Source organism: Cervus elaphus, chromosome 21 (assembly GCF_910594005.1).
Source record: "Cervus elaphus chromosome 21, mCerEla1.1, whole genome shotgun sequence".
Lineage (NCBI taxonomy): Eukaryota > Metazoa > Chordata > Mammalia > Artiodactyla > Cervidae > Cervus > Cervus elaphus.
The window spans coordinates 44,409,091-44,422,708 of record NC_057835.1 but is presented as its reverse complement, the minus strand read 5'-3'; positions in this window follow the sequence as shown (position 1 = coordinate 44,422,708).

Here is a 13,618-nt window from a genome sequence, read left to right as displayed (position 1 = left end):
GTATATTCTCTGAAAATATAAGTTAAAATAGGAGTTGAGCTTTTCAAATTATCTTTTAGAAAATAAAACTCCACATATAATATCAAATTATGATTTAGTTTTACCTTAAATTTAAATATCTGTTGATTAAATGCTATACCTTATAATTTCATATGATTTTCTCCTTTATATCGTCTCTCTTCAACAAATAAAATACATGTGAATGCCTAACATGAGGTAGGGAATTCTCTTTGGAATTGGGACATTGGTAAACTTGATTTTGACTTAGCAGAGGGATTGAGACTGTGATGATGACTTTTCCCCCAGGCTGTGGGAGATGGTGGGTGGGGAGAGGTCAGGTTTGTCTGTGCTCCCCAAGTTTTCTCTGTGAAATTGTCAACCTCCAGTGTCAGAAATGACTTCTTATTTTTAGACATTAAATGTTTTCTATTAAAGTGCAAGTATTTTGAAAATCTATAAAATATAGGCATTATACATTTTCTTTATTATTGAAAGCTAAACTTTAACTGAGCAGACTTTATATATGTGTACATGAATTCATGTATGTGTGTAAGTGTGTGTGTGTGTGTGTGTGTGTGTTTGTGTGTGTGTGTTAGGCCTACTGAGGATACAGAACAGATTCTGGAGAGGAAAAAGCAGAGGTATATGAGAAGGGAAAGAATATAAAGGACCACTTCACCTACTTAATTTATCCTCTGACCTGAGTATTGTCTTATTTTCCATCATCCTTTGTTGATATTATTACTAAATACCCAGGGTTTCTAGGTACCTCTTAAGTTTTACAATCCTATCAATATCCCATGGAACCTTGACATTTTACCCATATTGTTTTTCTTTCCCTAAGAGTTTTTCTCTTAGCTCTGTCACGGATTAGGTACTGATATGAAGATCTGTGCTCACATGTTAAATAAAAACTACTCATTTAACTGTTTTAACAAATAAACAGTATCTTGAATCAATTGCAGGGCACCTCCAGTCTCCATAGAGCAGAGATACTTTGGGACAGGAAGGTCTTTTAGTTTTCCCTTAAGTCAAAATACAAAGTTATTGAGCAATTCTAGGATTGCTTATCCACTCTGTAAGCATTTGCTTATCCCCTCACAGGGACACCAAATAGTCCAATAACCCTTATACTGAAGTCAAAAGGAAGAATAACACTGGAACAAAGTCTATATTTAAAATCTGTGTCTTATTTTTCTTTTCTCCTGGCACATGGCAGGTAATCATTAAATGTTCTCTTGGTAAATACTAAAAATACAAAAGATACTTCATTTACTAGGGGTCATAAAATTTCAACTTTTCTTTTGGTGCCAGGGTTGATGATGATGAAAATTTGAAACTTCTGATGCATATTAAAGTTCTTGATTTGAGAACCACAGGGAGCAGCATTTAGATGGAAGAAGTTGCCAAAGCACTGTAAGTAGAATAAAGGCATTTATGTAATTTGTTCATATAATCTCATTTATTGGTTTTCATCATCTAACTTTGAAAAGTTGCCTGGGGCTACCTAGGATTTGCAACAAGAATCACAGGTGCGCTGTCCCTGCCCGCTCCTCTCACGTGGGAACAGCTCCGACCCAGCAGGGCTAATACAGGCCCATCACTCAGCCCATCTCAGTGCTGCTCAAGGCAGTGGCTTTTCTCCACCAGCCTCTCCCTGCTCCATTTGCGTCCTTTCTTCCCCTTTCAGCTTTATTGAGATGTAACTGACATGTAATACTGTGTAAGTTTAAGGTACAGCATTAGCAGTGGTATTACTTGCTCAGTTGTGTCCAGCTCTTTGTCAGGTCTGACTCTTTGGGATCTTACGGACAGTAGCCCACCAGGCTCCTCTGTCCATAGAATTCTCCAGGCAAGAATCCTGGAGTGAGTAACCATTCCTTCTCCAGGCCATACAACATTATAATTTGATACAAGTATATATTGCATAATGATTGCTACAATAAGATTAGTTAACACATCATCACCTCACACAATGAATTACCTTTTTTGTGTGTGTATGGTGAGAACATGTAAGATCCACTCTCTCAGAAACTTTCAAGTACACAGTAGAATGCTGTTAACTATAGTCATCATGCCGTATATTAGATTCCCAGGATTTATTCGTCTTTTAACTAGAAAGTTTGTACCCATTGACTAACATCTGTTGGGCTCACTGTACTTATCTGGGAACCACTATTCTCAAAGTAGAGAAAGGGGCTAGGGAAGTCAAAAGAGACAAAAAAATCTAAATATGATCGCTTTGCAGCATCTTAAAGATCAGGCAACAGGTTTATTTCTAATAGTTTTAAAAAGAGAGGATGAGCTGTGGTTTAATGGTCCACTCTGGAATTCAAATTCTAACTCAGGTATAGTCTGAATGCTGGCCCACCTTGAATGAATCACTGAAGGATCATTTCTTAGCACAGTGGTTTTCTAATTTTCTTATTATTTTATCCTAGTGAATAACATTGATGAGGGGTTTTGAAATTGCTATATTCTGCAAAAGGACTTGACTTTGTAGTGATGTCAAACCTTGGAAAATAAAGGAAGGAGACATTGGTGAACATTTGACAGATTATTATGGTTATAACTGATGGTTTCATAGGGAAATATAAGGAGTGGATCATTTAGGAACCTGAAGGAATACTTTGTATCACATTTATTTCTACTTTACAGGTTAGTTTGTCTCAAAAATTATAGGTATAAAAATTGTATGTTTTGATAAAATTTATTTTAATACTTCTCTCATTTATGCACTTAAATGGTGAACAATTCACAAACAACTATTCAGTCAATAGATTGGCCGGTCGCTTTGAGATAATTTATTTTATAGTCTGGGATTTCCAGTATCATCTTTATCCTCCCATTTATACTCTATCTCATATTATTATTATTAGTATCATTATTATCTGGTGACTGCCCTGGTGGCTCAGACTAAAAAACTTGCCTGCAATTGGTGAGACCCAGGTTCAATCCGGGGGTCAGGAAGACCCCTGGAGGAGGGAATGGCAACCCACTCCAGTACTCTTGCCTAGAGAATCCCATGGACAGAGAAGCCTGGCTGGCTATAGAACATGGGATTGCAAAGAACTGGACACGACTGAATGACTAACACTTTCAAATTATTATTTAGTTAGGATAGAGTTGTGTATAACTTTTTACTGTCAAACATATTCTAGGCAACACACATTTTGAAAGCACTGATATTGGGGTCAATTTGATGTTGATGAGACTAGTCACTACCCTTAAAGGAATTTGTATTCTACATATATAATTACATATATAATAATATGAAAGTAAAAGTTTGTGTTCTACATATATAATTACATATATAATAACCTGAAAGTGAAAGTGTTAGTTGCTTGGTCGTGTCTGACTCTTAGTTTGCCAGGCTCCTCTGACCATGGAATTCTCCAGGCAAGAATATGGGAGTGAGTTGCCATTCCCTCCTCCAGTGGATCTTTCTGATCCAGAGATTGAACAGGTGTCTCCTGCTCTCCTGCATTAGCAGGCAGATTCTTTATCACTGAGTCACCAGGTAAGCCAAACTATAGGTTTAAAAGAACTCAGTTTGCTCATATTTCTTGCAAGCACTTGTCATTGAATTCCAAGAATTAATCCAGTAAGATTTCCAACTGTGTGGCTTATGCTGATTGCATCCCCTTCATGCTTGTGTATTCATGATGCTCTTTTGGCCCATGTTATTTACAGACAGTTCGGAAGTAGATCTAGAGCATTGACCAAATTCAGGTTTGATTTTTTGGGAATTTTACTTTGTAGATAATATTTATTAATTCCAAAAGGAATTTAATAGTGTTTGTCTTACTGTGATGCTGCAACCATTAATGACCAATGCATAGATCCGTTAACTTATTACAGTACCCAATGGTGATATTTTACTAATTAGATTATTAGATAGAATATTATTTCATCAACTATTTGGTTGCCCTGAGTTACAGTTTAATTAGGAAAGACAGAATAAATTCTTTTATTTTATGAAGAAGTTTTATGAAAAAAAAAAGAGAGAGAGATTGAGTCTAGAGAAGCTTCCAAGGAGGACCAATTAGGCATTTTTTCTTTGTTGTTTTCACTGAGGTTGTTATAAATATCAATGCACAGATTGTCCCCTCTTAGGTTCATGGATCCTGTTCAAGTTGGCTCTTGAGTCCTTCCGACACATCCACAGTAGTCTTTGATAATCTTCCCAGTTCTCTTGTATGACAAGATATAACAGGAACATCTTGTTCATTCTTCCTGATTGACTTGAAATCAGCATTTCTCCAAGGAGACATTATTCACTGTGTTTATTCAAGCTTGTGTTCCTTCTAGTTTAACCTTCTTTCAAGTCAGGACTTTTTTTTTTAAGAATTTACTCACTGAATTCCTTCACCTTTTCAAACCTTCCTATTTTCCAATCACTTCATTTCTTAGTTTTCCTGTCTTTTATGTATTTTTAAAATAAAAAGTCTCTATCCTTCTTAAAATTTCTTTCTTTCTTTTTTTTTTTTTTAATATCAGGCAGATGATTTTATTTGTTCTCTGGACATGTCTTTTTGTCATGCTTTCAGGATTCGCTGGAACTTTATTCTCATTTTTCTTTTTTTTTTTTTCCTTACTAATTTTCTATAGGAAATGAATGGAATACTCCTCTGTTGCTTATTTCTAAATGAAATGTTTCCACTTTAGGAAGGAGGCATAGATCAGAATATAATTTTTAGCTTTAAAACTCCAGGGTTCAGTATCTTCTATTGTTTTCATGACATACTTTAAAAAGTGACCCTAATAATTTCTAAAATCTTCCTCCTCTGCCCTCCTATTCCCTTTTATCCAGGCCTCTTCATTCCTGTCCTTGTTGAGCATGGGGATTTGTTCTGGAAGGGTTTTTTGGTTTAATAGGTGTCAATGTTTCTTTGATCCCAGAGTGCAAGGCACTCTCAGAATATCTCGAAGTGCTTGCTCTCACTTGAAAAGTGGCCCCTGCGATGTTCACTGCGTTTCAGAGCTTCTGCTGCTGTTCTCAGTAAGTTTTTAAATCTTTGAGTTCTTGAATCACAGGATTCTCTGGCTCTCCTGAAAGATAAAATCACCTTTTCTTCCCTCGATTTTCTCCCGCACTTTGTGATACACACATGTAGATCTTTTTCCTGTTGATTTGTTCCTCTCTGGACACTTTGTTGTAGATGTTATCTGTGGACTTTTGATCTTGCTATCCTAGATGCTTTTCTTTCTTTTCATCAGCGGGGTTGTGCCTATTTATGGGAGGGGTGGGATATTCAGAGATAAAAATCTTCTCTGTAGCCAGCATCATTTCCCCAGAATGTTCTGCCATTCATATTTACAATAAAATGATAGGAACCATTATCCGCATCCTTACAATAATCATTACATTGTATCAGTCTCCTTTTCCAGTCTTCAAGGTGTCCATGACTCCCCACTTCAATATAATGATAAGATTGGACAATGCCTTTCTGTACTACCTTCCTCTTAGTTATGACAGTCTTGTACTCTATACATAGTCTTCATTATAGATAGGGAATTTAGAAAATAAGGAAACTGTCGCTTAATAGCTGAAAGTGGAATTATGTATTATTTTTTTCAGGTAAAAATGTCTTTAGGTCAAAGTTTTAAAATGAATATTGAAAAAAAATCCTGGAATCATTTTGCAAAGGTGAATGCCACATAAAGTACACTAGGGCTGAATCCAAGGAGTAGCATATTTTTAGAGCCTCCAAATTTATAAATTTACTACAATTCTGCATTAATTCTTAAGCTGAATGAAGAAAATAATTTTGTGATAAAAATAAATATTGATTTTATTAATATATTTTAAAAGTTTATAAAACTTAAAAACTGTTGAAGCTATATCAGCCTTATCAGTTGTTATTTCTTTTCTAGAATCTTGGATAAAGGAACATTTATTGGAAGGGGGTATGGTATTAAAAATGAGAACTCCCAGGTGGCTCAGTGGTAAAGAATCCACCTGCCAATCCCTGAGTCAGGAAGATCACCTAGAGAAGGAAATGGCAACCCACTCCAGTATTCTTGCTGGAGAATCCCAGGGACAGAGGAGCCTGGCTGGCTACAGTCCACGGGGTTGCAAAGAGTCAGACATGACTGAGTGACTGATCACGCATGCACATGACATAAAATGGGAAGATAATCTAACAGTGAAGATAGTTGTGTCTATTCCTGTGTGATGAACCACTCCTAGACTTGGTGGTTTAAAACAGTAGCTATTTTATCTCCACAAAATTTGGGAATCAGCAGATTGGGTTGGGACCTGCTGGGTGGATCCATGTTACTTTTACCTGAGGTGACTACTGAGGCTGTTGTCATCTGGCTGCTGGACCGAGGCTGTTTTTTTTCCATGTGTCTGGCCATTTTGTGCTGGTTGTGGGCTGGGCTAGGGGTCTTCACTAGACTAGACAGGCTTCCTAACAACAGATTTCCAAGAGGACAAACCCTAATGAACAAGTACTATTCAAGTTTCAGCACTTGAAATGCCGCTGGGTGAAAGAAAGTCACATGACCAAGCCCAGGTCAATGGAAGGGACCTACACAGGGTGAGGAAATAGAGGAATGTTTGCATTGGCGGCCAATAGACTAACAAACTGCTGCAATAATTATGTAAAGGAAAATACTCCTGAGGACAAGTTGTAAAAAAAACATTAAAAAATACAAAAAAAACCCCAAAGTGTGTGGAGGAGGGGATTTAGCATGGGGGCTAAGGCAGTAATCAAGGGCTACTAAAATCTGAAGATTCTTGTATTTTTTGAAAATCCACTGGGATTAAAATTGTTACACAGCCATGTTCTGACACAAGAAGAAATTTCCAATTGAGCGTCAGGGAAGTCTAGTTCTCTTTTTCTATCCCTTCGATTTTCATGTTCCTTTGACTCAGCATATTTTTATAATGAATCATGGCTTTCTAGCAATTTTTTAGTTTATTTTTTCAAAAGAAATATTGACCTCACCTCTATCTACTGTGCCACAAAAATGCCATTGAAAAACATTTCCTCTATAAAATATGTTGAATCGCTTACCAAGTGAAATCCTATATATAAACCCATATAAAGAGGTGTTAAGAATCACACTTCATCAGCGTTTAAATATTAATAGTATCCTCCCTCCTCTAAAACTGAAAGTAGAATTCCATCTGATTCCTAAAGTGTTATTTTCTTCTGGGACAAGGCCTGACTGAAGCCATTTCTTGTGGAATCTGAGCATAGAGGTCCCTGTCCCACGGCCCTTTGATTCTTTCTCACATTATCCTGGGTGAATGTGATGGATGGGCATTCCCTGTGGCTCTGTCCACCAAGATTGTTCCTGGTGAAGGCTCACAGTGTGAGCCACTTGAAATCCTAACCAGCAAATTGCTGACATCTCAGGTTTCCCCGGAGAAGGCAATGGCACCCAACTCCAGTACTCTTGGCCTGGAAAATCCCATGGATGGAGGAGCCTGGTAGGCTGCAGTCCATGGGGTCGCGAAGAGCCGGACATGACTGAGCGACTTCACTTTCACTTTTCACTTTTATGCATTGGAGAAGGAAATGGCAACCCACTCCAGTGTTCTTGCCTGGAGAATCCCAGGGATGGGGTCGCACAGAGTCGGACACTACTGAAGTGACTTAGCAGCAGCAGCAGCAGGTTTCCTATCAAGCTTACCAGATATCCCCCAGTAATTTCTTAGTTTGCACAGTATAAAAACACTGATATTGAGCTTAGAAAAGCATGTCATTTAAACAGACACAGAACACTACAAAGTTACATAAAATTTGTGAGCAACTGCATTAAATAAACTCTAAGTTAATCTAATATAAGTAAACATAGTTATGAAGCTGTTGGTTGCTTCAGAAGTAGTGGTTACTGATAGCTTCAAAACTGTTTCTAGAGTTCAGTAAGAGGAGCAAGCATTTGTTGTCCGCTTATTTTGGGGGAAGCTTATTCCTTAGTTTGATGCTGATTTGTTCTATGAGTATATATATATGTAGTAACCATTGCTGGTTCTTCCTTTCCATATTCAATGTGCCATTATAGTTCTATCCTCTTGAGATCTGGATATCTGTTACTGCTACTGTTGGTTGGAGCCTGGAAGAATATGAGCATGTGGTAAGTCACTTCCATCACTTCAGTCTTTGCGACCCCATGAACTGTAGCCCACCAGGCTCCTCAGTCCATGGGATTCTCCAGGTAAGAATACTAGAGTGGGTTGCTGGCCCTCCTCCAGGGTATCTTCCTAACCTAGGGATCGAACCTGCGTCTCTTGTATCTTCTGCATTGGCAAACGGGCTCTTTACCACTAGCCCCGGGAGGAGGAAAATGGTACACCAAATGTAAGGAAGTGTTAAAGCTGTTTAGCATACTCCTGAGACCTTTTTATCTACTATAATCTTAAGAAATAATAACTAAAATTACTTATAGCCTGATCAGTGGGACCGCAAGTAAATTTTGGAAGCATCTATGTTTCAGTTATTTCAGCGGATGTATATTCCCTGGTATTAACTCTATATCCCTTCACCAGGAAAAGAGACCCTTTCTCTGTTGAAGCAGTTTTATTTTTTCTGGGGCATTTTCAGTTTTCTCTCATTAGACATTTATAAAACTTGTTGTTGTTTAGTTGTGTCTGACTCTTTTGGGACCCCATGGACTGTATCCTGCCAGGCCTCTCTGTCCATGGGATTTTCCAGGCAAGAATACTGAAGTGGGTAGCCATTTCCTTCTCTGGCAGTTCTTCCCAGCCCAGGGATTGAACCCTCGTCTCTTGCATTGCAGGTGGACTCTTTCCGCTGAGCCATTAGAGAAGCCCTGAAAAACTTACACTTACAAACTTATACATATGCATAAAAAACAAGAAGGGTTAGAAGCCTCATGAGAGGATACTGTTTTGTAACAGACACACAAGAGAGAGATAATATTCCCTGATTGTATTTGCCTCCCTAGCCCACCTCCTTTGTGGACAGCTTCACCATTCTGACTTTCTCAGTAGCACACTAACTGGACAGAACCCCACATTGGCATCCTTAGGGAACACTGAGGGTCACTCTGAAGACTGTGGTTAGAGCTTATGCCCCCAAAGTGCACACAAAAGAAACAGATCTGTTTAATGTAACACTCTGTTTTTCTTAATTAGCACTTATTCTCTGTAAGAGGTTGATTTCTGCTTTGACAGGGAGTAATCTAACTCTATATCTGCCCAAACCATAAAATGAAGGTTCATATACCTTAGCTTTTCATCTGACTGGAAGAAATGTATGAAATTTAAAGATATTTTTTAATTGCTGCTATTTAGAATACCTGAGGCCCATTAGCTGAGCTTGTTAAAGGACAGTGTTAATGACGGTACTTTTCCTTTCTTTCTTCTTTTTCCCTGCTCCTGCTGCTGCTAAGTCACTTCAGTCATGTCCCACTCTGTGTGGCCCCATAGACGGCAGCCCACCAGGCTCCTCCATCCCTGGGATTCTCCAGGCAAGAACACTGGAGTGGGCTGCCATTGCCTTCTCTGGACAATAGAAACAGGAGGAAAAGTGCAAGTCTGTTACCATTAAGCCATGAGACAGCTGCAAATACTTCTTTCCAGAGTGAACATTGAGGGAAGTCTTTGTGGAAAAGAACTTCCTCTCTTTGCAGAAATACAATACAAATGCCAGTTTTATTCTCCACAATTTCATGACTAGAAAAATAATTTCATGGACCATGCTTTTTATTGGCATTCTAATAACATATACAGTGTTTACAATAAGCAATAAAAGAGGAGATTTTCAATGTAATGTTTCAAGGAGCATTTCTTAGAGGTAGGATCCAGTCCCAACTTTGAGAAATTAACACACTATGAGATCAAAGAATCACCTGTAAAAATTTTCATTGTAAGATGTTTTTCCTTCATACTAGTAAGCTGAGCGCCGAAAAATTGATGCTTTTGAACTGTGGTGTTGGAGAAGACTCTTGAGAGTCCCTTGGACTGCAAGGAGATCCAACCAGTCCATCCTAAAGGTGATCAGTCCTGGGTGTTCATTGGAAGGACTGATGCTGAAGCTGAAACTCCAATACTTTGGCCACCTCATGCGAAGAGTTGACTCGTTGGAAAAGACCCTGATGCTAGGAGGGATTGGGGGCAGGAGGAGAAGGGGATGACAGAGATGAGATGGCTGGATGGCATCACCGACTCGATGGACATGAGTTTGAGTAAACTCCGGGAGTTGGTGATGGACAGGGAGGCCTGGCGTGCTGTGGTTCATTGGGGTCACAAAGAGTCAGACAGACTGAGCGATTGAACTGAACTGAACTGAACTGAGTTTCCTAAAGACACATTGTTACTTCTTGGTAGTGTATTAGTCAGAAATGACTACAGGGTAGCCATTTGAGGAAGTACTAACTCTTGAATGAGTGTCTAGTGACCTTATCATTTGTGATAAAAACCTCTTGGTTTCAGAGGCTTGCGCAAATTTCCTCTGAATAAACGTAATAATATTTTTATAGTAATTAATTAATCTAAAATCAGTTTTTAAAATCTACTTCTGAAGCTGTTTTGTTAAGTAATTTTTGGTCACTTCTCTTTCTGATTGGTGCTTCTCTTTTGCCAAACAAATCCCTGTGCTTAGATCAATTGACACCACTATCCCTGGCTTCTTGATCACTTGGTATTTCTTGAGATAAGAGCTCACCCCTTTGGGGAAACTTCAGTCCTTGAAATAAAACTTCATTCAAACCAGATCTTCTAATGTCAGTGTAATGCAAATCAGAATGTTATGGTGTGGTTTAGGATGGGTTGTAGCTGAAGTGGATTGAATTATGTTTCTGTGTCACTTTGAACTGGTGGCTCAGACTTTTAGTAGAGAATCCACCTGCGATGTGGGACACCTGGGCTCGACCCCTGGGTTGGGAAGAATCACTGGAGAAGGGAAAGGCTACCCACTCCAGTATGCTGGCCTGGAGGTTTCCATGGACAGAGGAGCCTGGTGGGCACAGTCCATGCGGTTGGAAAGTCAGACACGACTGAGCGACTTTCACTTTTGAACTGTTTTATTTGAACACTATCTTATCTTTTGTTCTGTAAAAACACCATCATCATTCACTTACTAATTATTACACAATTAAATGCTGCCTTTTGTTTACTTTCCCCTTTCAATCAGAAGACTCTTTTCCAATCTAGGCTTTGATCTGAGCTCTAATTCATCAGATTGTAGCCACTACACTTCTGATTTCTGAAGTCAGACAGATATGGATTCCAGTCCTGGCTTCATTAGTTATAATTTAGCCTCTGATACATTCATACCAGAGCTGGCAATGACAAACTTCTTGCTTCTTATTTTTCCAGGGTTCTTTGTGTTTTAACAGAGGATCACACATTTTAAGTAGAATAGGGATGGGGTGGAAGGGAAGAGAATGAAAACATACTTTTAGGAAGGTCTGAAATGCAAATCACATGGAGGTAACTGCTTGAGAGAGAAGCACCCCTGTGTGAGTATTGTCTAGAAAGTAACACAGGGAGGCAAACATAACTTGTTCACCAAATATTCTTTAGAAGTACAGAATTTACAAGAAAGTGTCATTGCAAATAAAATATATTTGTTTTCCTAACAGAAGACACTTGCATACTAGCAATAAATGTCTGGGCTTCCAGGATCATACACTGGTAAAGAATCCACTTGCCAGTGCAGGAGACATAAAGAGATATGTATTCCATCCCTGAGTTGGGAAGATCCCCTGGAGAAGAAATCATGGAAAACCAAGGAAAACCTTCCCAAAACTGGGAAACCCCATGGACAGAGGATCCTGACTGGCTACAGTCCATGGGATCACAAAAGAGTCAGGCACAACTGAGCGACTAAACAACACAAAGTAAATACCCACTTTGTAAGAATCTACAGTCTTGAGTACCTGCTGTGTCCCTAGTGGTTTATGTCCACTAAGTTTTATGAACACTACATGGAGGAGAAGACTGAGTTTCAGAGACCAGAAGGAAGAGATGAATTCAAGAACCTTTGCAGCATGCATTACACCCATGACTCCAACCAGCTTGTGCTGTGCATCCAGCGAGGTGCTTAGAATATCAGAATGAATATATCTCTTCAAGAGGTTTTTAACAGACATTAGATAATAAACAAGTACAACACCTACTGAATAGAACAGGATGCTTTATTTAAAGCAGAAACAGAGCAAATGCTCATCTAGTATCCTTTAAATCACCTTTAAATTCCTTTTGGAATCAACATGCTTCTGCTTGGGGGTATTTTCTTATTTTTCCCTAGTTCCCTTTACTTGTACCTTCTTTCTTTTTTCCCTTTCCCATGTGAAATGTTTAAGGTCTCAAAAGTAATTACTTCTTAAAGTTTTCACGGACACTAAGTGCTGTGGGAGCCGTAAGCACAGAGCCTGCTAGCATTTGGAGCGGTGTAATACATATGCCAGGTTGAATTAAGTGGGAGAGGTTAAATTGGCAGTATTGCTGGAGGTGGATTAATATGCTTTTTGAATCCCTTATGTGCTATAAAGCTCCTTGATCACAGTCTGAATTAGAGGTGTCTCCTGGGGTCAGTTGGGCCTAACACCCTTAATCTTCTTTGGTCATATTAGGTGATAGTCTTCTCATTTTGCTACATGATCTATGTTAGGGGAGTTTTGACTCAGCCAGGTTCTAACATGGGCACCCAGAAAGCGAAAGAATCTCTACTGGTGATTAATCATAACTCTTTTCATTGCAAATATAGTCCTTCCCCTAGGTAAGGCAGGAACAGTATGAACATAGAATGTTCTGGTGTGTCTGTGGAAGCAGGAGTGCTCTCGACCTGTCAGTTCCCTGGCAGAGCAGCTTCACCCAGAAACCAGAGAACAAAATGTGAAATTGGCATCAGCCGGCCTCTCATTGCACAGGATCTCCCTGTCTAAATTTGACAACCAGAACATTTTACAATTTGAAATTCCTGCAATCTGGTTTTCTTTAGTTTCTTCTTTGAGATGAAAACTCTGAGATGCTTGTTAAAAAATTTTGACTTCTGATGATGAGGCTTAACCAGAGCTATTGAGTCATCAATCAGGAAATATTAACCAATGCTCACCACTCCCCTAGGTGCTGTACTAAGGACTCAGACACATCTCAGATAGTGGCCTTGCTCATTCACTGTATTTATGGGACTTTTCTCTAAATGTAACCAGCACTCAGGTAAAGACAATACATTGATTTGAGTCTGAAGTAAACAAAGCTGACTGGTTTGCTTTGTCTGAAGTAAACAAAGCCCTTCAGTTGCCAGAATTATTTCAATTCAGGTAGTAATTTCCCCAGACCAAAAGAAATAAGTCCTAACATCTTTCTATTTTTTAAAATATTTTTATCACAATATTCCTTGTCTCTTGACTTCTAAGAGGAAAAACTAGCATAAGACACTGAAATATGGTTAGGTTCTATGGGTAAATGCAGATAACTATGAATGCAATTGAAAATAAAGGCCAGTGGTGGAAAGGCAATTCTGAACAGATTAAAACAGAGGGTATTTGAAAAATAAGTAAGAAGGATTAAACCTGATACAAAAGCAATGGAAATCTGCAAGTTTTTCAATAGGTGAGGAGTTGATACATCTTATTTTTCTTTCCTTTTTTTTTTAAAAACATGTCTGGCAGTTGTATGCTAGATAAAATTTTA